The sequence below is a fragment of the Hyperolius riggenbachi genome, chromosome 2, assembly GCF_040937935.1.
Source record: "Hyperolius riggenbachi isolate aHypRig1 chromosome 2, aHypRig1.pri, whole genome shotgun sequence".
In the NCBI taxonomy this organism is placed as follows: Eukaryota; Metazoa; Chordata; class Amphibia; order Anura; family Hyperoliidae; genus Hyperolius; species Hyperolius riggenbachi.
The window spans coordinates 146,978,936-146,997,079 of record NC_090647.1 but is presented as its reverse complement, the minus strand read 5'-3'; the positions used below and the strand labels follow the sequence as shown (position 1 = coordinate 146,997,079).

Sequence of the window (18,144 nt, the reverse complement as noted above, 5' to 3'; positions counted from 1 at the left end):
GAAGCCTCACCTTCAAGGCGCCGGAACGGCGTCCTGGCGGTTGCCTGCGGCCACACTAAGCCGAAAGCGCCCGCTCTCGTCAGATCGCGGAAGCTAAGCGGCTTCAGGCCTGGTTAGTAGCTGCATGGGAGACCGGCTGTGAACCCCAGGTGCTGCAGGTGTTTTTTTGGGTTTGAGGCCCAATGGCTATGAGCACGCGTGGGAAGCCTCACCTTCAAGGCGCCGGAACGGCGCCTTGGAGGTTCCCTGCGGCCACACTAAGCCGAAAGCGCCCGCTCTCGTCAGATCGCGGAAGCTAAGCGGCTTCAGGCCTGGTTAGTAGCTGCATGGGAGACCGGCTGTGAACCCCAGGTGCTGCAGGCGTTTTTTTGGGTTTGAGGCCCAATGGCTATGAGCACGCGTGGGAAGCCTCACCAAGGCGCCGGAACGGCGCCTTGGAGGTTACCTGCGGCCACACTAAGCCGAAAGCGCCCGCTCTCGTCAGATCGTGGAAGCTAAGCGGCTTCAGGCCTGGTTAGTAGCTGCATGGGAGACCGGCTGTGAACCCCAGGTGCTGCAGGCGTTTTTTTGGGTTTGAGGCCCAATGGCTATGAGCACGCGTGGGAAGCCTCACCTTCAAGGCGCCGGAACGGCGCCCTGGAGGTTGCCTGCGGCCACACTAAGCCGAAAGCGCCCGCTCTCGTCAGATCGCGGAAGCTAAGCGGCTTCAGGCCTGGTTAGTAGCTGCATGGGAGACCGGCTGTGAACCCCTGGTGCTGCAGGCGTTTTTTTGGGTTTGAGGCCCAATGGCTATGAGCACGCGTGGGAAGCCTCACCTTCAAGGCGCCGGAACGGCGCCCTGGCGGTTGCCTGCGGCCACACTAAGCCGAAAGCGCCCGCTCTCGTCAGATCGCGGAAGCTAAGCGGCTTCAGGCCTGGTTAGTAGCTGCATGGGAGACCGGCTGTGAACCCCAGGTGCTGCAGGTGTTTTTTTGGGTTTGAGGCCCAATGGCTATGAGCACGCGTGGGAAGCCTCACCTTCAAGGCGCCGGAACGGCGCCTTGGAGCTTACCTGCGGCCACACTAAGCCGAAAGCGCCCGCTCTCGTCATATCGCGGAAGCTAAGTGGCTTCAGGCCTGGTTAGCAGCTGCATGGGAGACCGGCTGTGAACCCCAGGTGCTGCAGGTGGTTTTTTTGGGTTTGAGGCCCAATGGCTATGAGCACGCGTGGGAAGCCTCACCTTCAAGGCGCCGGAACGGCGCCTTGGAGGTTTCCTGCGGCCACACTAAGCCGAAAGCGCCCGCTCTCGTCAGATCGCGGAAGCTAAGCGGCTTCAGGCCTGGTTAGTAGCTGCATGGGAGACCGGCTGTGAACCCCAGGTGCTGCAGGCGTTTTTTTGGGTTTGAGGCCCAATGGCTATGAGCACGCGTGGGAAGCCTCACCTTCAAGGCGCCGGAACGGCGCCTTGGAGGTTGTCTGCGGCCACACTAAGCCGAAAGCGCCCGCTCTCGTCAGATCACGGAAGCTAAGCGGCTTCAGGCCTGGTTAGTAGCTGCATGGGAGACTGGCTGTGAACCCCAGGTGCTGCAGGTGTTTTTTTGGGTTTGAGGCCCAATGGCTATGAGCACGCGTGGGAAGCCTCACCTTCAAGGCGCCGGAACGGCGCCTTGGAGGTTGCCTGCGGCCACACTAAGCCGAAAGCGCCCGCTCTCGTCAGATCGCGGAAGCTAAGCGGCTTCAGGCCTGGTAAGTAGCTGCATGGGAGACCGGCTGTGAACCCCAGGTGCTGCAGGCGTTTTTTTGGGTTTGAGGCCCAATGGCTATGAGCACGCGTGGGAAGCCTCACCTTCAAGGCGCCGGAACGGCGCCTTGGAGGTTGCCTGCGGCCACACTAAGCCGAAAGCGCCCGCTCTCGTCAGATCGTGGAAGCTAAGCGGCTTCAGGCCTGGTTAGTAGCTGCATGGGAGACCGGCTGTGAACCCCAGGTGCTGCAGGTGTTTTTTTGGGTTTGAGGCCCAATGGCTATGAGAACGCGTGGGAAGCCTCACCTTCAAGGCGCCGGAACGGCGCCCTGGAGGTTACCTGCGGCCACACTTAGCCGAAAGCGCCCGCTCTTGTCAGATCGCGGAAGCTAAGCGGCTTCAGGCCTGGTTAGTAGCTGCATGGGAGACCGGCTGTGAACCCCAGGTGCTGCAGGCGTTTTTTTTGGGTTTGAGGCCCAATGGCTATGAGCACGCGTGGGAAGCCTCACCTTCAAGGCGCCGGAACGGCACCCTGGCGGTTGCCTGCGGCCACACTAAGCCGAAAGCGCCCGCTCTCGTCAGATCGTGGAAGCTAAGCGGCTTCAGGCCTGGTTAGTAGCTGCATGGGAGACCGGCTGTGAACCCCAGGTGCTGCAGGTGTTTTTTTGGGTTTGAGGCCCAATGGCTATGAGCACGCGTGGGAAGCCTCACCTTCAAGGCGCCCTGGAGGTTACCTGCGGCCACACTAAGCCGAAAGCGCCCGCTCTCGTCAGATCGCGGAAGCTAAGCGTCTTCAGGCCTGGTTAGTAGCTGCATGGGAGACCGGCTGTGAACCCCAGGTGCTGCAGGCGTTTTTTTGGGTTTGAGGCCCAATGGCTATGAGCACGCGTGGGAAGCCTCACCTTCAAGGCGCCGGAACGGCGCCTTGGAGCTTGCCTGCGGCCACACTAAGCCGAAAGCGCCCGCTCTCGTCATATCGCGGAAGCTAAGTGGCTTCAGGCCTGGTTAGCAGCTGCATGGGAGACCGGCTGTGAACCCCAGGTGCTGCAGGCGTTTTTTTGGGTTTGAGGCCCAATGGCTATGAGCACGCGTGGGAAGCCTCACCTTCAAGGCGCCGGAACGGCGCCCTGGCGATTGCCTGCGGCCACACTAAGCCGAAAGCGCCCGCTCTCGTCAGAACGCGGAAGCTAAGCGGCTTCAGGCCTGGTTAGTAGCTGCATGGGAGACCGGCTGTGAACCCCAGGTGCTGCAGGCGTTTTTTTGGGTTTGAGGCCCAATGGCTATGAGCACGCGTGGGAAGCCTCACCTTCAAGGCGCCGGAACGGCGCCTTGGAGCTTGCCTGCGGCCACACTAAGCCGAAAGCGCCCGCTCTCGTCATATCGCGGAAGCTAAGTGGCTTCAGGCCTGGTTAGCAGCTGCATGGGAGACCGGCTGTGAACCCCAGGTGCTGCAGGTGTTTTTTTGGGTTTGAGGCCCAATGGCTATGAGCACGCGTGGGAAGCCTCACCTTCAAGGCGCCGGAACGGCGCCCTGGAGGTTGCCTGCGGCCACACTAAGCCGAAAGCGCCCGCTCTCGTCAGATTGCGGAAGCTAAGCGGCTTTAGGCCTGGTTAGTAGCTGCATGGGAGACCGGCTGTGAACCCCAGGTGCTGCAGGCGTTTTTTTTGGGTTTGAGGCCCAATGGCTATGAGAACGCGTGGGAAGCCTCACCTTCAAGGCGCCCTGGAGGTTACCTGCGGCCACACTAAGCCGAAAGCGCCCGCTCTCGTCAGATCGCGGAAGCTAAGCGGCTTCAGGCCTGGTTAGTAGCTGCATGGGAGACCGGCTGTGAACCCCAGGTGCTGCAGGTGTTTTTTTGGGTTTGAGGCCCAATGGCTATGAGCACGCGTGGGAAGCCTCACCTTCAAGGCGCCGGAACGGCGCCCTGGCGGTTGCCTGCGGCCACACTAAGCCGAAAGCGCACGCTCTCGTCAGATCGTGGAAGCTAAGCGGCTTCAGGCCTGGTTAGTAGCTGCATGGGAGACCGGCTGTGAACCCCAGGTGCTGCAGGTGTTTTTTTGGGTTTGAGGCCCAATGGCTATGAGCACGCGTGGGAAGCCTCACCTTCAAGGCGCCGGAACGGCGCCCTGGCGGTTGCCTGCGGCCACACTAAGCCGAAAGCGCCCGCTCTCGTCAGATCGCGGAAGCTAAGCGGCTTCAGGCCTGGTTAGTAGCTGCATGGGAGACCGGCTGTGAACCCCAGGTGCTGCAGGTGTTTTTTTGGGTTTGAGGCCCAATGGCTATGAGCACGCGTGGGAAGCCTCACCTTCAAGGCGCCGGAACGGCGCCTTGGAGGTTGCCTGCGGCCACACTAAGCCGAAAGCGCCCGCTCTCGTCAGATCGTGGAAGCTAAGCGGCTTCAGGCCTGGTTAGTAGCTGCATGGGAGACCGGCTGTGAACCCCAGGTGCTGCAGGTGTTTTTTTGGGTTTGAGGCCCAATGGCTATGAGAACGCGTGGGAAGCCTCACCTTCAAGGCGCCCTGGAAGTTACCTGCGGCCACACTAAGCCGAAAGCGCCCGCTCTCGTCAGATCGCGGAAGCTAAGCGGCTTCAGGCCTGGTTAGTAGCTGCATGGGAGACCGGCTGTGAACCCCAGGTGCTGCAGGCGTTTTTTTGGGTTTGAGGCCCAATGGCTATGAGCACGCGTGGGAAGCCTCAGCTTCAAGGCGCCGGAACGGCGCCCTGGCGGTTGCCTGCGGCCACACTAAGCCGAAAGCGCCCGCTCTCGTCAGATCGCGGAAGCTAAGCGGCTTCAGGCCTGGTTAGTAGCTGCATGGGAGACCGGCTGTGAACCCCAGGTGCTGCAGGCGTTTTTTTGGGTTTGAGGCCCAATGGCTATGAGCACGCGTGGGAAGCCTCACCTTCAAGGCGCCGGAACGGCGCCTTGGAGCTTGCCTGCGGCCACACTAAGCCGAAAGCGCCCGCTCTCGTCATATTGCGGAAGCTAAGTGGCTTCAGGCCTGGTTAGCAGCTGCATGGGAGACCGGCTGTGAACCCCAGGTGCTGCAGGCGTTTTTTTGGGTTTGAGGCCCAATGGCTATGAGCACGCGTGGGAAGCCTCACCTTCAAGGCGCCGGAACGGCGCCCTGGCGGTTGCCTGTGGCCACACTAAGCCGAAAGCGCCCGCTCTCGTCAGATCGCGGAAGCTAAGCGGCTTCAGGCCTGGTTAGTAGCTGCATGGGAGACCGGCTGTGAACCCCAGGTGCTGCAGGCGTTTTTTTGGGTTTGAGGCCCAATGGCTATGAGCACGCGTGGGAAGCCTCACCTTCAAGGCGCCGGAACGGCGCCTTGGAGCTTGCCTGCGGCCACACTAAGCCGAAAGCGCCCGCTCTCGTCATATCGCGGAAGCTAAGTGGCTTCAGGCCTGGTTAGCAGCTGCATGGGAGACCGGCTGTGAACCCCAGGTGCTGCAGGTGTTTTTTTGGGTTTGAGGCCCAATGGCTATGAGCACGCGTGGGAAGCCTCACCTTCAAGGCGCCGGAACGGCGCCCTGGAGGTTGCCTGCGGCCACACTAAGCCGAAAGCGCCCGCTCTCGTCAGATCGCGGAAGCTAAGCGGCTTCAGGCCTGGTTAGTAGCTGCATGGGAGACCGGCTGTGAACCCCAGGTGCTGCAGGCGTTTTTTTTGGGTTTGAGGCCCAATGGCTATGAGAACGCGTGGGAAGCCTCACCTTCAAGGCGCCCTGGAGGTTACCTGCGGCCACACTAAGCCGAAAGCGCCCGCTCTCGTCAGATCGCGGAAGCTAAGCGGCTTCAGGCCTGGTTAGTAGCTGCATGGGAGACCGGCTGTGAACCCCAGGTGCTGCAGGCGTTTTTTTGGGTTTGAGGCCCAATGGCTATGAGCACGCGTGGGAAGCCTCACCTTCAAGGCGCCGGAACGGCGCCCTGGAGGTTTCCTGCGGCCACACTAAGCCGAAAGCGCCCGCTCTCGTCAGATCGCGGAAGCTAAGCGGCTTCAGGCCTGGTTAGTAGCTGCATGGGAGACCGGCTGTGAACCCCAGGTGCTGCAGGCGTTTTTTTGGGTTTGAGGCCCAATGGCTATGAGCACGCGTGGGAAGCCTCACCTTCAAGGCGCCGGAACGGCGCCTTGGAGGTTGTCTGCGGCCACACTAAGCCGAAAGCGCCCGCTCTCGTCAGATCACGGAAGCTAAGCGGCTTCAGGCCTGGTTAGTAGCTGCATGGGAGACTGGCTGTGAACCCCAGGTGCTGCAGGTGTTTTTTTGGGTTTGAGGCCCAATGGCTATGAGCACGCGTGGGAAGCCTCACCTTCAAGGCGCCGGAACGGCGCCTTGGAGGTTGCCTGCGGCCACACTAAGCCGAAAGCGCCCGCTCTCGTCAGATCGCGGAAGCTAAGCGGCTTCAGGCCTGGTAAGTAGCTGCATGGGAGACCGGCTGTGAACCCCAGGTGCTGCAGGCGTTTTTTTGGGTTTGAGGCCCAATGGCTATGAGCACGCGTGGGAAGCCTCACCTTCAAGGCGCCGGAACGGCGCCTTGGAGGTTGCCTGCGGCCACACTAAGCCGAAAGCGCCCGCTCTCGTCAGATCGTGGAAGCTAAGCGGCTTCAGGCCTGGTTAGTAGCTGCATGGGAGACCGGCTGTGAACCCCAGGTGCTGCAGGTGTTTTTTTGGGTTTGAGGCCCAATGGCTATGAGAACGCGTGGGAAGCCTCACCTTCAAGGCGCCGGAACGGCGCCCTGGAGGTTACCTGCGGCCACACTAAGCCGAAAGCGCCCGCTCTCGTCAGATCGCGGAAGCTAAGCGGCTTCAGGCCTGGTTAGTAGCTGCATGGGAGACCGGCTGTGAACCCCAGGTGCTGCAGGCGTTTTTTTGGGTTTGAGGCCCAATGGCTATGAGCACGCGTGGGAAGCCTCACCTTCAAGGCGCCGGAACGGCGCCCTGGCGGTTGCCTGTGGCCACACTAAGCCGAAAGCGCCTGCTCTCGTCAGATCGTGGAAGCTAAGCGGCTTCAGGCCTGGTTAGTAGCTGCATGGGAGACCGGCTGTGAACCCCAGGTGCTGCAGGTGTTTTTTTGGGTTTGAGGCCCAATGGCTATGAGCACGCGTGGGAAGCCTCACCTTCAAGGCGCCCTGGAGGTTACCTGCGGCCACACTAAGCCGAAAGCGCCCGCTCTCGTCAGATCGTGGAAGCTAAGCGGCTTCAGGCCTGGTTAGTAGCTGCATGGGAGACCGGCTGTGAACCCCAGGTGCTGCAGGCGTTTTTTTGGGTTTGAGGCCCAATGGCTATGAGCACGCGTGGGAAGCCTCACCTTCAAGGCGCCGGAACGGCGCCTTGGAGCTTGCCTGCGGCCACACTAAGCTGAAAGCGCCCGCTCTCGTCATATCGCGGAAGCTAAGTGGCTTCAGGCCTGGTTAGCAGCTGCATGGGAGACCGGCTGTGAACCCCAGGTGCTGCAGGCGTTTTTTTGGGTTTGAGGCCCAATGGCTATGAGCACGCGTGGGAAGCCTCACCTTCAAGGCGCCGGAACGGCGCCCTGGCGATTGCCTGCGGCCACACTAAGCCGAAAGCGCCCGCTCTCGTCAGATCGCGGAAGCTAAGCGGCTTCAGGCCTGGTTAGTAGCTGCATGGGAGACCGGCTGTGAACCCCAGGTGCTGCAGGCGTTTTTTTGGGTTTGAGGCCCAATGGCTATGAGCACGCGTGGGAAGCCTCACCTTCAAGGCGCCGGAACGGCGCCTTGGAGCTTGCCTGCGGCCACACTAAGCCGAAAGCGCCCGCTCTCGTCATATCGCGGAAGCTAAGTGGCTTCAGGCCTGGTTAGCAGCTGCATGGGAGACCGGCTGTGAACCCCAGGTGCAGCAGGCGTTTTTTTGGGTTTGAGGCCCAATGGCTATGAGCACGCGTGGGAAGCCTCACCTTCAAGGCGCCGGAACGGCGCCCTGGAGGTTGCCTGCGGCCACACTAAGCCGAAAGCGCCCGCTCTCGTCAGATTGCGGAAGCTAAGCGGCTTTAGGCCTGGTTAGTAGCTGCATGGGAGACCGGCTGTGAACCCCAGGTGCTGCAGGCGTTTTTTTTGGGTTTGAGGCCCAATGGCTATGAGAACGCGTGGGAAGCCTCACCTTCAAGGCGCCCTGGAGGTTACCTGCGGCCACACTAAGCCGAAAGCGCCCGCTCTCGTCAGATCGCGGAAGCTAAGCGGCTTCAGGCCTGGTTAGTAGCTGCATGGGAGACCGGCTGTGAACCCCAGGTGCTGCAGGCGTTTTTTTGGGTTTGAGGCCCAATGGCTATGAGCACGCGTGGGAAGCCTCACCTTCAAGGCGCCGGAACGGCGCCCTGGCGGTTGCCTGCTGCCACACTAAGCCGAAAGCGCACGCTCTCGTCAGATCGTGGAAGCTAAGCGGCTTCAGGCCTGGTTAGTAGCTGCATGGGAGACCGGCTGTGAACCCCAGGTGCTGCAGGTGTTTTTTTGGGTTTGAGGCCCAATGGCTATGAGCACGCGTGGGAAGCCTCACCTTCAAGGCGCCGGAACGGCGCCCTGGCGGTTGCCTGCGGCCACACTAAGCCGAAAGCGCCCGCTCTCGTCAGATCGTGGAAGCTAAGCGGCTTCAGGCCTGGTTAGTAGCTGCATGGGAGACCGGCTGTGAACCCCAGGTGCTGCAGGTGTTTTTTTGGGTTTGAGGCCCAATGGCTATGAGCACACGTGGGAAGCCTCACCTTCAAGGCGCCGGAACGGCGCCTTGGAGGTTGCCTGCGGCCACACTAAGCCGAAAGCGCCCGCTCTCGTCAGATCGTGGAAGCTAAGCGGCTTCAGGCCTGGTTAGTAGCTGTATGGGAGACCGGCTGTGAACCCCAGGTGCTGCAGGTGTTTTTTTGGGTTTGAGGCCCAATGGCTATGAGAACGCGTGGGAAGCCTCACCTTCAAGGCGCCCTGGAGGTTACCTGCGGCCACACTAAGCCGAAAGCGCCCGCTCTCGTCAGATCGCGGAAGCTAAGCGGCTTCAGGCCTGGTTAGTAGCTGCATGGGAGACCGGCTGTGAACCCCAGGTGCTGCAGGCGTTTTTTTGGGTTTGAGGCCCAATGGCTATGAGCACGCGTGGGAAGCCTCACCTTCAAGGCGCCGGAACGGCGCCCTGGCGGTTGCCTGCGGCCACACTAAGCCGAAAGCGCCCGCTCTCGTCAGATCGCGGAAGCTAAGCGGCTTCAGGCCTGGTTAGTAGCTGCATGGGAGACCGGCTGTGAACCCCAGGTGCTGCAGGCGTTTTTTTGGGTTTGAGGCCCAATGGCTATGAGCACGCGTGGGAAGCCTCACCTTCAAGGCGCCGGAACGGCGCCTTGGAGCTTGCCTGCGGCCACACTAAGCCGAAAGCGCCCGCTCTCGTCATATCGCGGAAGCTAAGTGGCTTCAGGCCTGGTTAGCAGCTGCATGGGAGACCGGCTGTGAACCCCAGGTGCTGCAGGTGTTTTTTTGGGTTTGAGGCCCAATGGCTATGAGCACGCGTGGGAAGCCTCACCTTCAAGGCGCCGGAACGGCGCCCTGGAGGTTGCCTGCGGCCACACTAAGCCGAAAGCGCCCGCTCTCGTCAGATCGCGGAAGCTAAGCGGCTTCAGGCCTGGTTAGTAGCTGCATGGGAGACCGGCTGTGAACCCCAGGTGCTGCAGGCGTTTTTTTTTGGGTTTGAGGCCCAATGGCTATGAGAACGCGTGGGAAGCCTCACCTTCAAGGCGCCCTGGAGGTTACCTGCGGCCACACTAAGCCGAAAGCGCCTGCTCTCGTCAGATCGCGGAAGCTAAGCGGCTTCAGGCCTGGTTAGTAGCTGCATGGGAGACCGGCTGTGAACCCCAGGTGCTGCAGGCGTTTTTTTGGGTTTGAGGCCCAATGGCTATGAGCACGCGTGGGAAGCCTCACCTTCAAGGCGCCGGAACGGCGCCCTGGAGGTTTCCTGCGGCCACACTAAGCCGAAAGCGCCCGCTCTCGTCAGATCGCGGAAGCTAAGCGGCTTCAGGCCTGGTTAGTAGCTGCATGGGAGACCGGCTGTGAACCCCAGGTGCTGCAGGCGTTTTTTTGGGTTTGAGGCCCAATGGCTATGAGCACGCGTGGGAAGCCTCACCTTCAAGGCGCCGGAACGGCGCCCTGGCGGTTGCCTGCGGCCACACTAAGCCGAAAGCGCCCGCTCTCGTCAGATCGCGGAAGCTAAGCGGCTTCAGGCCTGGTTAGTAGCTGCATGGGAGACCGGCTGTGAACCCCAGGTGCTGCAGGTGTTTTTTTGGGTTTGAGGCCCAATGGCTATGAGCACGCGTGGGAAGCCTCACCTTCAAGGCGCCGGAACGGCGCCTTGGAGGTTGCCTGCGGCCACACTAAGCCGAAAGCGCCCGCTCTCGTCAGATCGTGGAAGCTAAGCGGCTTCAGGCCTGGTTAGTAGCTGCATGGGAGACCGGCTGTGAACCCCAGGTGCTGCAGGTGTTTTTTTGGGTTTGAGGCCCAATGGCTATGAGCACGCGTGGGAAGCCTCACCTTCAAGGCGCCGGAACGGCGCCTTGGAGGTTGCCTGCGGCCACACTAAGCCGAAAGCGCCCGCTCTCGTCAGATCGCGGAAGCTAAGCGGCTTCAGGCCTGGTAAGTAGCTGCATGGGAGACCGGCTGTGAACCCCAGGTGCTGCAGGCGTTTTTTTGGGTTTGAGGCCCAATGGCTATGAGCACGCGTGGGAAGCCTCACCTTCAAGGCGCCGGAACGGCGCCTTGGAGGTTGCCTGCGGCCACACTAAGCCGAAAGCGCCCGCTCTCGTCAGATCGTGGAAGCTAAGCGGCTTCAGGCCTGGTTAGTAGCTGCATGGGAGACCGGCTGTGAACCCCAGGTGCTGCAGGTGTTTTTTTGGGTTTGAGGCCCAATGGCTATGAGAACGCGTGGGAAGCCTCACCTTCAAGGCGCCGTAACGGCGCCCTGGAGGTTACCTGCGGCCACACTAAGCCGAAAGCGCCCGCTCTCGTCAGATCGCGGAAGCTAAGCGGCTTCAGGCCTGGTTAGTAGCTGCATGGGAGACTGGCTGTGAACCCCAGGTGCTGCAGGTGTTTTTTTGGGTTTGAGGCCCAATGGCTATGAGCACGCGTGGGAAGCCTCACCTTCAAGGCGCCGGAACGGCGCCCTGGCGGTTGCCTGCGGCCACACTAAGCCGAAAGCGCCCGCTCTCGTCAGATCGCGGAAGCTAAGCGGCTTCAGGCCTGGTTAGTAGCTGCATGGGAGACCGGCTGTGAACCCCAGGTGCTGCAGGCGTTTTTTTGGGTTTGAGGCCCAATGGCTATGAGCACGCGTGGGAAGCCTCACCTTCAAGGTGCCGGAACGGCGCCTTGGAGCTTGCCTGCGGCCACACTAAGCCGAAAGCGCCCGCTCTCGTCATATCGCGGAAGCTAAGTGGCTTCAGGCCTGGTTAGTAGCTGCATGGGAGACCGGCTGTGAACCCCAGGTGCTGCAGGCGTTTTTTTGGGTTTGAGGCCCAATGGCTATGAGCACGCGTGGGAAGCCTCACCTTCAAGGCGCCGGAACGGCGCCCTGGAGGTTGCCTGCGGCCACACTAAGCCGAAAGCGCCCGCTCTCGTCAGATCGCGGAAGCTAAGCGGCTTCAGGCCTGGTTAGTAGCTGCATGGGAGACCGGCTGTGAACCCCAGGTGCTGCAAGCGTTTTTTTTGGGTTTGAGGCCCAATGGCTATGAGCACGCGTGGGAAGCCTCACCTTCAAGGCGCCGGAACGGCGCCTTGGAGGTTTCCTGCGGCCACACTAAGCCGAAAGCGCCCGCTCTCGTCAGATCGCGGAAGCTAAGCGGCTTCAGGCCTGGTTAGTAGCTGCATGGGAGACCGGCTGTGAACCCCAGGTGCTGCAGGCGTTTTTTTGGGTTTGAGGCCCAATGGCTATGAGCACGCGTGGGAAGCCTCACCTTCAAGGTGCCGGAACGGCGCCTTGGAGGTTGCCTGCGGCCACACTAAGCCGAAAGCGCCCGCTCTCGTCAGATCGCGGAAGCTAAGCGGCTTCAGGCCTGGTAAGTAGCTGCATGGGAGACCGGCTGTGAACCCCAGGTGCTGCAGGCGTTTTTTTTGGGTTTGAGGCCCAATGGCTATGAGCACGCGTGGGAAGCCTCACCTTCAAGGCGCCGGAACGGCGCCTTGGAGGTTTCCTGCGGCCACCCTAAGCCGAAAGCGCCCGCTCTCGTCAGATCGCGGAAGCTAAGCGGCTTCAGGCCTGGTTAGTAGCTGCATGGTAGACCGGCTGTGAACCCCAGGTGCTGCAGGCGTTTTTTTGGGTTTGAGGCCCAATGGCTATGAGCACGTGTGGGAAGCCTCACCTTCAAGGCGCCGGAACGGCGCCTTGGAGGTTGCCTGCGGCCACACTAAGCCGAAAGCGCCCGCTCTCGTCAGATCGCGGAAGCTAAGCGGCTTCAGGCCTGGTTAGTAGCTGCATGGGAGACCGGCTGTGAACCCCAGGTGCTGCAGGCGTTTTTTTTGGGTTTGAGGCCCAATGGCTATGAGCACGCGTGGAAAGCCTCACCTTCAAGGCGCCGTAACGGCGTCTTGGAGGTTGCCTGCGGCCACACTAAGCTGAAAGCGCCTGCTCTCATCAGATCGCAGAAGCTAAGCGGCTTCAGGCCTGGTTAGTAGCTGCATGGGAGACCGGCTGTGAACCCCAGGTGCTGCAGGCGTTTTTTTTGGGTTTGAGGCCCAATGGCTATGAGCACGCGTGGGAAGCCTCACCTTCAAGGCGCCGGAACGGCGCCTTGGAGGTTGCCTGCGGCCACACTAAGCCGAAAGCGCCCGCTCTCGTCAGATCGCGGAAGCTAAGCGGCTTCAGGCCTGGTTAGTAGCTGCATGGGAGACCGGCTGTGAACCCCAGGTGCTGCAGGCGTTTTTTTTGGGTTTGAGGCCCAATGGCTATGAGCACGCGTGGGAAGCCTCACCTTCAAGGCGCCGGAACGGCGCCTTGGAGGTTGCCTGCGGCCACACTAAGCCGAAAGCGCCCGCTCTCAACAGATCGCGGAAGCTAAGCGGCTTCAGGCCTGGTTAGTAGCTGCATGGGAGACCGACTGTGAACCCCAGGTGCTGCAGGCGTTTTTTTGGGTTTGAGGCCCAATGGCTATGAGCACGTGTGGGAAGCCTCACCTTCAAGGCGCCGGAACGGCGCCTTGGAGGTTGCCTGCGGCCACACTAAGCCGAAAGCGCCCGCTCTCGTCATATCGCGGAAGCTAAGCGGCTTCAGGCCTGGTTAGTAGCTGCATGGGAGACCGGCTGTGAACCCCAGGTGCTGCAGGCGTGTTTTTGGGTTTGAGGCCCAATGGCTATGAGCACGCGTGGGAAGCCTCACCTTCAAGGCGCCGGAACGGCGCCTTGGAGGTTGCCTGCGGCCACACTAAGCCGAAAGCGCCCGCTCTCGTCAGATCGCGGAAGCTAAGCGGCTTCAGGCCTGGTTAGTAGCTGCATGGGAGACCGGCTGTGAACCCCAGGTGCTGCAGGCGTTTTTTTTGGGTTTGAGGCCCAATGGCTATGAGCACGCGTGGGAAGCCTCACCTTCAAGGCGCCGGAACGGCACCTTGGAGGTTGCCTGCGGCCACACTAAGCCGAAAGCGCCCGCTCTCGTCAGATCGCGGAAGCTAAGCGGCTTCAGGCCTGGTTAGTAGCTGCATGGGAGACCGGCTGTGAACCCCAGGTGCTGCAGGCGTTTTTTTGGGTTTGAGGCCCAATGGCTATGAGCACGCGTGGGAAGCCTCACCTTCAAGGCGCCGGAACGGCGCCTTGGAGGTTGCCTGCGGCCACACTAAGCCGAAAGCGCCCGCTCTCGTCAGATCGCGGAAGCTAAGCGGCTTCAGGCCTGGTTAGTAGCTGCATGGGAGACCGGCTGTGAACCCCAGGTGCTGCAGGCGTTTTTTTGGGTTTGAGGCCCAATGGCTATGAGCACGCGTGGGAAGCCTCACCTTCAAGGCGCCGGAACGGCGCCTTGGAGGTTGCCTGTGGCCACACTAAGCCGAAAGCGCCCACTCTCAACAGATCGCGGAAACTAAGCGGCTTCAGGCCTGGTTAGTAGCTGCATGGGAGACCGACTGTGAACCCCAGGTGCTGCAGGCGTTTTTTTGGGTTTGAGGCCCAATGGCTATGATCACGCGTGGGAAGCCTCACCTTCAAGGCGCCGGAACGGCGCCTTGGAGGTTGCCTGCGGCCACACTAAGCCGAAAGCGCCCGCTCTCGTCATATCGCGGAAGCTAAGCGGCTTCAGGCCTGGTTAGTAGCTGCATGGGAGACCGGCTGTGAACCCCAGGTGCTGCAGGTGTGTTTTTGGGTTTGAGGCCCAATGGCTATGAGCACGCGTGGGAAGCCTCACCTTCAAGGCGCCGGAACGGCGCCTTGGAGGTTGCCTGCGGCCACACTAAGCCGAAAGCGCCCGCTCTCGTCAGATCGCGGAAGCTAAGCGGCTTCAGGCCTGGTTAGTAGCTGCATGGGAGACCGGCTGTGAACCCCAGGTGCTGCAGGCGTTTTTTTGGGTTTGAGGCCCAATGGCTATGAGCACGCGTGGGAAGCCTCACCTTCAAGGCGCCGGAACGGCGGCTTGGAGGTTGCCTGCGGCCACACTAAGCCGAAAGCGCCCGCTCTCGTCAGATCGTGGAAGCTAAGCGGCTTCAGGCCTGGTTAGTAGCTGCATGGGAGACCGGCTGTGAACCCCAGGTGCTGCAGGTGTTTTTTTGGGTTTGAGGCCCAATGGCTATGAGCACGCGTGGGAAGCCTCACCTTCAAGGCGCCAGAACGGCGCCCTGGAGGTTCCCTGCGGCCACACTAAGCCGAAAGCGCCCGCTCTCGTCAGATCGCGGAAGCTAAGCGGCTTCAGGCCTGGTTAGTAGCTGCATGGGAGACCGGCTGTGAACCCCAGGTGCTGCAGGCGTTTTTTTGGGTTTGAGGCCCAATGGCTATGAGCACGCGTGTGAAGCCTCACCTTCAAGGCGCCGGAACGGCGCCTTGGAGGTTGCCTGTGGCCACACTAAGCCATAAGCGCCTGCTCTCGTCAGATCACGGAAGCTAAGCGGCTTCAGGCCTGGTTAGTAGCTGCATGGGAGACTGGCTGTGAACCCCAGGTGCTGCAGGCGTTTTTTTGGGTTTGAGGCCCAATGGCTATGAGCACGCGTGGGAAGCCTCACCTTCAAGGCGCCGGAACGGCGCCTTGGAGGTTGCCTGCGGCCACACTAAGCCGAAAGCGCCCGCTCTCGTCAGATCGCGGAAGCTAAGCGGCTTCAGGCCTGGTTAGTAGCTGCATGGGAGACCGGCTGTGAACCCCAGGTGCTGCAGGCGTTTTTTTGGGTTTGAGGCCCAATGGCTATGAGCACGCGTGGGAAGCCTCACCTTCAAGGCGCCGGAACGGCGCCTTGGAGGTTTCCTGCGGCCACACTAAGCCGAAAGCGCCCGCTCTCGTCAGATCGCGGAAGCTAAGCGGCTTCAGGCCTGGTTAGTAGCTGCATGGGAGACTGGCTGTGAACCCCAGGTGCTGCAGGCGTTTTTTTGGGTTTGAGGCCCAATGGCTATGAGCACGCGTGGGAAGCCTCACCTTCAAGGCGCCGGAACGGCGCCTTGGAGGTTGCCTGCGGCCACACTAAGCCGAAAGCGCCTGCTCTCATCAGATCGCGGAAGCTAAGCGGCTTCAGGCCTGGTTAGTAGCTGCATGGGAGACCGGCTGTGAACCCCAGGTGCTGCAGGCGTTTTTTTGGGTTTGAGGCCCAATGGCTATGAGCACGCGTGGGAAGCTTCACCTTCAAGGCGCCGGAACGGCGCCTTGGAGGTTTCCTGCGGCCACACTAAGCCGAAAGCGCCCGCTCTCGTCAGATCACGGAAGCTAAGCGGCTTCAGGCCTGGTTAGTAGCTGCATGGGAGCCCGGCTGTGAACCCCAGGTGCTGCAGGCGTTTTTTTGGGTTTGAGGCCCAATGGCTATGAGCACGCGTGGGAAGCCTCACCTTCAAGGCGCCGGAACGGCGCCTTGGAGGATACCTGCGGCCACACTAAGCCGAAAGCGCCCGCTCTCGTCAGATCGCGGAAGCTAAGCGGCTTCAGGCCTGGTTAGTAGCTGCATGGGAGACCGGCTGTGAACCCCAGGTGCTGCAGGCGTTTTTTTTGGGTTTGAGGCCCAATGGCTATGAGCACGCGTGGGAAGCCTCACCTTCAAGGCGCCGGAACGGCGCCTTGGAGGTTGCCTGCGGCCACACTAAGCCGAAAGCGCCCGCTCTCGTCAGATCGCGGAAGCTAAGCGGCTTCAGGCCTGGTTAGTAGCTGCATGGGAGACCGGCTGTGAACCCCAGGTGCTGCAGGCGTTTTTTTGGGTTTGAGGCCCAATGGCTATGAGCACGCGTGGGAAGCCTCACCTTCAAGGCGCCGGAACGGCGCCTTGGAGGTTGCCTGCGGCCACACTAAGCCGAAAGCGCCCGCTCTCAACAGATCGCGGAAGCTAAGCGGCTTCAGGCCTGGTTAGTAGCTGCATGGGAGACCGACTGTGAACCCCAGGTGCTGCAGGCGTTTTTTTGGGTTTGAGGCCCAATGGCTATGAGCACGCGTGGGAAGCGTCACCTTCAAGGCGCCGGAACGGCGCCTTGGAGGTTGCCTGCGGCCACACTAAGCCGAAAGCGCCCGCTCTCGTCATATCGCGGAAGCTAAGCGGCTTCAGGCCTGGTTAGTAGCTGCATGGGAGACCGGCTGTGAACCCCAGGTGCTGCAGGCGTGTTTTTGGGTTTGAGGCCCAATGGCTATGAGCACGCGTGGGAAGCCTCACCTTCAAGGCGCCGGAACGGCGCCTTGGAGGTTGCCTGCGGCCACACTAAGCCGAAAGCGCCCGCTCTCGTCAGATCGCGGAAGCTAAGCGGCTTCAGGCCTGGTTAGTAGCTGCATGGGAGACCGGCTGTGAACCCCAGGTGCTGCAGGCGTTTTTTTGGGTTTGAGGCCCAATGGCTATGAGCACGCGTGGGAAGCCTCACCTTCAAGGCGCCGGAACGGCACCTTGGAGGTTGCCTGCGGCCACACTAAGCCGAAAGCGCCCGCTCTCGTCAGATCGCGGAAGCTAAGCGGCTTCAGGCCTGGTTAGTAGCTGCATGGGAGACCGGCTGTGAACCCCAGGTGCTGCAGGCGTTTTTTTGGGTTTGAGGCCCAATGGCTATGAGCACGCGTGGGAAGCCTCACCTTCAAGGCGCCGGAACGGCGCCTTGGAGGTTGCCTGCGGCCACACTAAGCCGAAAGCGCCCGCTCTCGTCAGATCGCGGAAGCTAAGCGGCTTCAGGCCTGGTTAGTAGCTGCATGGGAGACCGGCTGTGAACCCCAGGTGCTGCAGGCGTTTTTTTGGGTTTGAGGCCCAATGGCTATGAGCACGCGTGGGAAGCCTCACCTTCAAGGCGCCGGAACGGCGCCTTGGAGGTTGCCTGTGGCCACACTAAGCCGAAAGCGCCCACTCTCAACAGATCGCGGAAGCTAAGCGGCTTCAGGCCTGGTTAGTAGCTGCATGGGAGACCGACTGTGAACCCCAGGTGCTGCAGGCGTTTTTTTGGGTTTGAGGCCCAATGGCTATGAGCACGCGTGGGAAGCCTCACCTTCAAGGCGCCGGAACGGCGCCTTGGAGGTTGCCTGCGGCCACACTAAGCCGAAAGCGCCCGCTCTCGTCATATCGCGGAAGCTAAGCGGCTTCAGGCCTGGTTAGTAGCTGCATGGGAGACCGGCTGTGAACCCCAGGTGCTGCAGGCGTGTTTTTGGGTTTGAGGCCCAATGGCTATGAGCACGCGTGGGAAGCCTCACCTTCAAGGCGCCGGAACGGCGCCTTGGAGGTTGCCTGCGGCCACACTAAGCCGAAAGCGCCCGCTCTCGTCAGATCGCGGAAGCTAAGCGGCTTCAGGCCTGGTTAGTAGCTGCATGGGAGACCGGCTGTGAACCCCAGGTGCTGCAGGCGTTTTTTTGGGTTTGAGGCCCAATGGCTATGAGCACGCGTGGGAAGCCTCACCTTCAAGGCGCCGGAACGGCGGCTTGGAGGTTGCCTGCGGCCACACTAAGCCGAAAGCGCCCGCTCTCGTCAGATCGTGGAAGCTAAGCGGCTTCAGGCCTGGTTAGTAGCTGCATGGGAGACCGGCTGTGAACCCCAGGTGCTGCAGGTGTTTTTTTGGGTTTGAGGCCCAATGGCTATGAGCACGCGTGGGAAGCCTCACCTTCAAGGCGCCAGAACGGCGCCCTGGAGGTTCTCTGCGGCCACACTAAGCCGAAAGCGCCCGCTCTCGTCAGATCGCGGAAGCTAAGCGGCTTCAGGCCTGGTTAGTAGCTGCATGGGAGACCGGCTGTGAACCCCAGGTGCTGCAGGCGTTTTTTTGGGTTTGAGGCCCAATGGCTATGAGCACGCGTGTGAAGCCTCACCTTCAAGGCGCCGGAACGGCGCCTTGGAGGT

The 18,144-nt window shown here is 61.2% G+C and overlaps 27 non-coding genes and 63 pseudogenes across 27 annotated transcripts; all 90 read left to right on the top strand.

Moving 5' to 3' along the window:
- Positions 1-42: 42 nt before the first annotated feature.
- Positions 43-161, top strand: LOC137557301 (5S ribosomal RNA; annotated as a pseudogene).
- Positions 162-244: 83 nt separating this feature from the next.
- On the top strand, positions 245-363 carry LOC137559145 (5S ribosomal RNA; annotated as a pseudogene).
- Positions 364-443: 80 nt separating this feature from the next.
- On the top strand, positions 444-562 carry LOC137548713 (5S ribosomal RNA; annotated as a pseudogene).
- An 83-nt stretch (positions 563-645) lies between these two features.
- Positions 646-764, top strand: LOC137556569 (5S ribosomal RNA). The gene has a single exon (XR_011029213.1). It is a non-coding gene; the product is annotated as a 5S ribosomal RNA (ribosomal RNA).
- Positions 765-847: 83 nt separating this feature from the next.
- LOC137557300 (5S ribosomal RNA) lies at positions 848-966 on the top strand (annotated as a pseudogene).
- An 83-nt stretch (positions 967-1,049) lies between these two features.
- On the top strand, positions 1,050-1,168 carry LOC137553774 (5S ribosomal RNA; annotated as a pseudogene).
- Positions 1,169-1,252: 84 nt separating this feature from the next.
- LOC137557862 (5S ribosomal RNA) lies at positions 1,253-1,371 on the top strand (annotated as a pseudogene).
- An 83-nt stretch (positions 1,372-1,454) lies between these two features.
- LOC137551582 (5S ribosomal RNA) lies at positions 1,455-1,573 on the top strand (annotated as a pseudogene).
- Positions 1,574-1,656: 83 nt separating this feature from the next.
- Positions 1,657-1,775, top strand: LOC137556837 (5S ribosomal RNA). Its single transcript, XR_011029475.1, has one exon. It is a non-coding gene; the product is annotated as a 5S ribosomal RNA (ribosomal RNA).
- Positions 1,776-1,858: 83 nt separating this feature from the next.
- LOC137548197 (5S ribosomal RNA) lies at positions 1,859-1,977 on the top strand (annotated as a pseudogene).
- Positions 1,978-2,060: 83 nt separating this feature from the next.
- LOC137549634 (5S ribosomal RNA) lies at positions 2,061-2,179 on the top strand (annotated as a pseudogene).
- Positions 2,180-2,263: 84 nt separating this feature from the next.
- Positions 2,264-2,382, top strand: LOC137548196 (5S ribosomal RNA; annotated as a pseudogene).
- Positions 2,383-2,454: 72 nt separating this feature from the next.
- Positions 2,455-2,573, top strand: LOC137549025 (5S ribosomal RNA; annotated as a pseudogene).
- Positions 2,574-2,656: 83 nt separating this feature from the next.
- On the top strand, positions 2,657-2,775 carry LOC137553646 (5S ribosomal RNA; annotated as a pseudogene).
- An 83-nt stretch (positions 2,776-2,858) lies between these two features.
- LOC137552818 (5S ribosomal RNA) lies at positions 2,859-2,977 on the top strand. The gene has a single exon (XR_011027177.1). It is a non-coding gene; the product is annotated as a 5S ribosomal RNA (ribosomal RNA).
- An 83-nt stretch (positions 2,978-3,060) lies between these two features.
- On the top strand, positions 3,061-3,179 carry LOC137554056 (5S ribosomal RNA; annotated as a pseudogene).
- An 83-nt stretch (positions 3,180-3,262) lies between these two features.
- Positions 3,263-3,381, top strand: LOC137557766 (5S ribosomal RNA; annotated as a pseudogene).
- Positions 3,382-3,454: 73 nt separating this feature from the next.
- Positions 3,455-3,573, top strand: LOC137556613 (5S ribosomal RNA). Its single transcript, XR_011029255.1, has one exon. It is a non-coding gene; the product is annotated as a 5S ribosomal RNA (ribosomal RNA).
- An 83-nt stretch (positions 3,574-3,656) lies between these two features.
- On the top strand, positions 3,657-3,775 carry LOC137551270 (5S ribosomal RNA; annotated as a pseudogene).
- Positions 3,776-3,858: 83 nt separating this feature from the next.
- Positions 3,859-3,977, top strand: LOC137557299 (5S ribosomal RNA; annotated as a pseudogene).
- An 83-nt stretch (positions 3,978-4,060) lies between these two features.
- LOC137548195 (5S ribosomal RNA) lies at positions 4,061-4,179 on the top strand (annotated as a pseudogene).
- A 72-nt stretch (positions 4,180-4,251) lies between these two features.
- On the top strand, positions 4,252-4,370 carry LOC137558154 (5S ribosomal RNA; annotated as a pseudogene).
- An 83-nt stretch (positions 4,371-4,453) lies between these two features.
- LOC137553181 (5S ribosomal RNA) lies at positions 4,454-4,572 on the top strand. The gene has a single exon (XR_011027222.1). It is a non-coding gene; the product is annotated as a 5S ribosomal RNA (ribosomal RNA).
- Positions 4,573-4,655: 83 nt separating this feature from the next.
- LOC137554264 (5S ribosomal RNA) lies at positions 4,656-4,774 on the top strand (annotated as a pseudogene).
- Positions 4,775-4,857: 83 nt separating this feature from the next.
- LOC137556954 (5S ribosomal RNA) lies at positions 4,858-4,976 on the top strand (annotated as a pseudogene).
- An 83-nt stretch (positions 4,977-5,059) lies between these two features.
- Positions 5,060-5,178, top strand: LOC137554055 (5S ribosomal RNA; annotated as a pseudogene).
- Positions 5,179-5,261: 83 nt separating this feature from the next.
- On the top strand, positions 5,262-5,380 carry LOC137553168 (5S ribosomal RNA). The gene has a single exon (XR_011027220.1). It is a non-coding gene; the product is annotated as a 5S ribosomal RNA (ribosomal RNA).
- A 73-nt stretch (positions 5,381-5,453) lies between these two features.
- Positions 5,454-5,572, top strand: LOC137558153 (5S ribosomal RNA; annotated as a pseudogene).
- Positions 5,573-5,655: 83 nt separating this feature from the next.
- Positions 5,656-5,774, top strand: LOC137557861 (5S ribosomal RNA; annotated as a pseudogene).
- An 83-nt stretch (positions 5,775-5,857) lies between these two features.
- On the top strand, positions 5,858-5,976 carry LOC137551581 (5S ribosomal RNA; annotated as a pseudogene).
- Positions 5,977-6,059: 83 nt separating this feature from the next.
- On the top strand, positions 6,060-6,178 carry LOC137556836 (5S ribosomal RNA). Its single transcript, XR_011029474.1, has one exon. It is a non-coding gene; the product is annotated as a 5S ribosomal RNA (ribosomal RNA).
- Positions 6,179-6,261: 83 nt separating this feature from the next.
- LOC137548194 (5S ribosomal RNA) lies at positions 6,262-6,380 on the top strand (annotated as a pseudogene).
- An 83-nt stretch (positions 6,381-6,463) lies between these two features.
- Positions 6,464-6,582, top strand: LOC137558152 (5S ribosomal RNA; annotated as a pseudogene).
- Positions 6,583-6,665: 83 nt separating this feature from the next.
- Positions 6,666-6,784, top strand: LOC137551137 (5S ribosomal RNA; annotated as a pseudogene).
- A 72-nt stretch (positions 6,785-6,856) lies between these two features.
- Positions 6,857-6,975, top strand: LOC137548712 (5S ribosomal RNA; annotated as a pseudogene).
- An 83-nt stretch (positions 6,976-7,058) lies between these two features.
- On the top strand, positions 7,059-7,177 carry LOC137553998 (5S ribosomal RNA; annotated as a pseudogene).
- An 83-nt stretch (positions 7,178-7,260) lies between these two features.
- On the top strand, positions 7,261-7,379 carry LOC137553156 (5S ribosomal RNA). Its single transcript, XR_011027219.1, has one exon. It is a non-coding gene; the product is annotated as a 5S ribosomal RNA (ribosomal RNA).
- Positions 7,380-7,462: 83 nt separating this feature from the next.
- On the top strand, positions 7,463-7,581 carry LOC137554343 (5S ribosomal RNA; annotated as a pseudogene).
- An 83-nt stretch (positions 7,582-7,664) lies between these two features.
- Positions 7,665-7,783, top strand: LOC137557765 (5S ribosomal RNA; annotated as a pseudogene).
- A 73-nt stretch (positions 7,784-7,856) lies between these two features.
- On the top strand, positions 7,857-7,975 carry LOC137558151 (5S ribosomal RNA; annotated as a pseudogene).
- An 83-nt stretch (positions 7,976-8,058) lies between these two features.
- LOC137552810 (5S ribosomal RNA) lies at positions 8,059-8,177 on the top strand (annotated as a pseudogene).
- An 83-nt stretch (positions 8,178-8,260) lies between these two features.
- Positions 8,261-8,379, top strand: LOC137548193 (5S ribosomal RNA; annotated as a pseudogene).
- Positions 8,380-8,462: 83 nt separating this feature from the next.
- On the top strand, positions 8,463-8,581 carry LOC137548161 (5S ribosomal RNA; annotated as a pseudogene).
- Positions 8,582-8,653: 72 nt separating this feature from the next.
- Positions 8,654-8,772, top strand: LOC137558150 (5S ribosomal RNA; annotated as a pseudogene).
- Positions 8,773-8,855: 83 nt separating this feature from the next.
- Positions 8,856-8,974, top strand: LOC137553145 (5S ribosomal RNA). The gene has a single exon (XR_011027218.1). It is a non-coding gene; the product is annotated as a 5S ribosomal RNA (ribosomal RNA).
- Positions 8,975-9,057: 83 nt separating this feature from the next.
- On the top strand, positions 9,058-9,176 carry LOC137554054 (5S ribosomal RNA; annotated as a pseudogene).
- An 83-nt stretch (positions 9,177-9,259) lies between these two features.
- LOC137553133 (5S ribosomal RNA) lies at positions 9,260-9,378 on the top strand. The gene has a single exon (XR_011027217.1). It is a non-coding gene; the product is annotated as a 5S ribosomal RNA (ribosomal RNA).
- Positions 9,379-9,452: 74 nt separating this feature from the next.
- LOC137548104 (5S ribosomal RNA) lies at positions 9,453-9,571 on the top strand (annotated as a pseudogene).
- An 83-nt stretch (positions 9,572-9,654) lies between these two features.
- Positions 9,655-9,773, top strand: LOC137557860 (5S ribosomal RNA; annotated as a pseudogene).
- An 83-nt stretch (positions 9,774-9,856) lies between these two features.
- On the top strand, positions 9,857-9,975 carry LOC137557298 (5S ribosomal RNA; annotated as a pseudogene).
- Positions 9,976-10,058: 83 nt separating this feature from the next.
- LOC137548192 (5S ribosomal RNA) lies at positions 10,059-10,177 on the top strand (annotated as a pseudogene).
- Positions 10,178-10,260: 83 nt separating this feature from the next.
- Positions 10,261-10,379, top strand: LOC137556835 (5S ribosomal RNA). The gene has a single exon (XR_011029473.1). It is a non-coding gene; the product is annotated as a 5S ribosomal RNA (ribosomal RNA).
- Positions 10,380-10,462: 83 nt separating this feature from the next.
- On the top strand, positions 10,463-10,581 carry LOC137548191 (5S ribosomal RNA; annotated as a pseudogene).
- An 83-nt stretch (positions 10,582-10,664) lies between these two features.
- On the top strand, positions 10,665-10,783 carry LOC137558897 (5S ribosomal RNA; annotated as a pseudogene).
- An 83-nt stretch (positions 10,784-10,866) lies between these two features.
- LOC137553121 (5S ribosomal RNA) lies at positions 10,867-10,985 on the top strand. The gene has a single exon (XR_011027216.1). It is a non-coding gene; the product is annotated as a 5S ribosomal RNA (ribosomal RNA).
- Positions 10,986-11,068: 83 nt separating this feature from the next.
- Positions 11,069-11,187, top strand: LOC137551352 (5S ribosomal RNA; annotated as a pseudogene).
- An 83-nt stretch (positions 11,188-11,270) lies between these two features.
- LOC137558758 (5S ribosomal RNA) lies at positions 11,271-11,389 on the top strand (annotated as a pseudogene).
- Positions 11,390-11,473: 84 nt separating this feature from the next.
- LOC137557858 (5S ribosomal RNA) lies at positions 11,474-11,592 on the top strand (annotated as a pseudogene).
- Positions 11,593-11,675: 83 nt separating this feature from the next.
- On the top strand, positions 11,676-11,794 carry LOC137556834 (5S ribosomal RNA). The gene has a single exon (XR_011029472.1). It is a non-coding gene; the product is annotated as a 5S ribosomal RNA (ribosomal RNA).
- Positions 11,795-11,878: 84 nt separating this feature from the next.
- Positions 11,879-11,997, top strand: LOC137550726 (5S ribosomal RNA; annotated as a pseudogene).
- An 83-nt stretch (positions 11,998-12,080) lies between these two features.
- Positions 12,081-12,199, top strand: LOC137553109 (5S ribosomal RNA). Its single transcript, XR_011027214.1, has one exon. It is a non-coding gene; the product is annotated as a 5S ribosomal RNA (ribosomal RNA).
- Positions 12,200-12,283: 84 nt separating this feature from the next.
- On the top strand, positions 12,284-12,402 carry LOC137556791 (5S ribosomal RNA). Its single transcript, XR_011029429.1, has one exon. It is a non-coding gene; the product is annotated as a 5S ribosomal RNA (ribosomal RNA).
- An 84-nt stretch (positions 12,403-12,486) lies between these two features.
- Positions 12,487-12,605, top strand: LOC137553098 (5S ribosomal RNA). The gene has a single exon (XR_011027213.1). It is a non-coding gene; the product is annotated as a 5S ribosomal RNA (ribosomal RNA).
- Positions 12,606-12,689: 84 nt separating this feature from the next.
- On the top strand, positions 12,690-12,808 carry LOC137557592 (5S ribosomal RNA; annotated as a pseudogene).
- Positions 12,809-12,891: 83 nt separating this feature from the next.
- LOC137549388 (5S ribosomal RNA) lies at positions 12,892-13,010 on the top strand (annotated as a pseudogene).
- An 83-nt stretch (positions 13,011-13,093) lies between these two features.
- LOC137553087 (5S ribosomal RNA) lies at positions 13,094-13,212 on the top strand. The gene has a single exon (XR_011027212.1). It is a non-coding gene; the product is annotated as a 5S ribosomal RNA (ribosomal RNA).
- An 84-nt stretch (positions 13,213-13,296) lies between these two features.
- On the top strand, positions 13,297-13,415 carry LOC137553076 (5S ribosomal RNA). Its single transcript, XR_011027211.1, has one exon. It is a non-coding gene; the product is annotated as a 5S ribosomal RNA (ribosomal RNA).
- Positions 13,416-13,498: 83 nt separating this feature from the next.
- Positions 13,499-13,617, top strand: LOC137553064 (5S ribosomal RNA). Its single transcript, XR_011027210.1, has one exon. It is a non-coding gene; the product is annotated as a 5S ribosomal RNA (ribosomal RNA).
- Positions 13,618-13,700: 83 nt separating this feature from the next.
- Positions 13,701-13,819, top strand: LOC137552904 (5S ribosomal RNA; annotated as a pseudogene).
- Positions 13,820-13,902: 83 nt separating this feature from the next.
- Positions 13,903-14,021, top strand: LOC137551024 (5S ribosomal RNA; annotated as a pseudogene).
- An 83-nt stretch (positions 14,022-14,104) lies between these two features.
- On the top strand, positions 14,105-14,223 carry LOC137553051 (5S ribosomal RNA). The gene has a single exon (XR_011027207.1). It is a non-coding gene; the product is annotated as a 5S ribosomal RNA (ribosomal RNA).
- Positions 14,224-14,306: 83 nt separating this feature from the next.
- Positions 14,307-14,425, top strand: LOC137548190 (5S ribosomal RNA; annotated as a pseudogene).
- An 83-nt stretch (positions 14,426-14,508) lies between these two features.
- Positions 14,509-14,627, top strand: LOC137559144 (5S ribosomal RNA; annotated as a pseudogene).
- Positions 14,628-14,710: 83 nt separating this feature from the next.
- On the top strand, positions 14,711-14,829 carry LOC137553547 (5S ribosomal RNA; annotated as a pseudogene).
- Positions 14,830-14,912: 83 nt separating this feature from the next.
- Positions 14,913-15,031, top strand: LOC137553039 (5S ribosomal RNA). The gene has a single exon (XR_011027205.1). It is a non-coding gene; the product is annotated as a 5S ribosomal RNA (ribosomal RNA).
- An 83-nt stretch (positions 15,032-15,114) lies between these two features.
- Positions 15,115-15,233, top strand: LOC137548368 (5S ribosomal RNA; annotated as a pseudogene).
- Positions 15,234-15,316: 83 nt separating this feature from the next.
- Positions 15,317-15,435, top strand: LOC137556828 (5S ribosomal RNA). Its single transcript, XR_011029466.1, has one exon. It is a non-coding gene; the product is annotated as a 5S ribosomal RNA (ribosomal RNA).
- An 83-nt stretch (positions 15,436-15,518) lies between these two features.
- Positions 15,519-15,637, top strand: LOC137551010 (5S ribosomal RNA; annotated as a pseudogene).
- An 83-nt stretch (positions 15,638-15,720) lies between these two features.
- Positions 15,721-15,839, top strand: LOC137558149 (5S ribosomal RNA; annotated as a pseudogene).
- An 84-nt stretch (positions 15,840-15,923) lies between these two features.
- On the top strand, positions 15,924-16,042 carry LOC137553027 (5S ribosomal RNA). Its single transcript, XR_011027203.1, has one exon. It is a non-coding gene; the product is annotated as a 5S ribosomal RNA (ribosomal RNA).
- An 83-nt stretch (positions 16,043-16,125) lies between these two features.
- On the top strand, positions 16,126-16,244 carry LOC137557590 (5S ribosomal RNA; annotated as a pseudogene).
- Positions 16,245-16,327: 83 nt separating this feature from the next.
- LOC137549387 (5S ribosomal RNA) lies at positions 16,328-16,446 on the top strand (annotated as a pseudogene).
- An 83-nt stretch (positions 16,447-16,529) lies between these two features.
- On the top strand, positions 16,530-16,648 carry LOC137553014 (5S ribosomal RNA). Its single transcript, XR_011027202.1, has one exon. It is a non-coding gene; the product is annotated as a 5S ribosomal RNA (ribosomal RNA).
- An 83-nt stretch (positions 16,649-16,731) lies between these two features.
- On the top strand, positions 16,732-16,850 carry LOC137553002 (5S ribosomal RNA). The gene has a single exon (XR_011027200.1). It is a non-coding gene; the product is annotated as a 5S ribosomal RNA (ribosomal RNA).
- An 83-nt stretch (positions 16,851-16,933) lies between these two features.
- On the top strand, positions 16,934-17,052 carry LOC137552990 (5S ribosomal RNA). The gene has a single exon (XR_011027198.1). It is a non-coding gene; the product is annotated as a 5S ribosomal RNA (ribosomal RNA).
- An 83-nt stretch (positions 17,053-17,135) lies between these two features.
- On the top strand, positions 17,136-17,254 carry LOC137550775 (5S ribosomal RNA; annotated as a pseudogene).
- An 83-nt stretch (positions 17,255-17,337) lies between these two features.
- LOC137549385 (5S ribosomal RNA) lies at positions 17,338-17,456 on the top strand (annotated as a pseudogene).
- An 83-nt stretch (positions 17,457-17,539) lies between these two features.
- On the top strand, positions 17,540-17,658 carry LOC137552978 (5S ribosomal RNA). The gene has a single exon (XR_011027197.1). It is a non-coding gene; the product is annotated as a 5S ribosomal RNA (ribosomal RNA).
- Positions 17,659-17,741: 83 nt separating this feature from the next.
- LOC137548188 (5S ribosomal RNA) lies at positions 17,742-17,860 on the top strand (annotated as a pseudogene).
- An 83-nt stretch (positions 17,861-17,943) lies between these two features.
- LOC137548169 (5S ribosomal RNA) lies at positions 17,944-18,062 on the top strand (annotated as a pseudogene).
- The last annotated feature ends 82 nt before the right edge of the window (positions 18,063-18,144 follow it).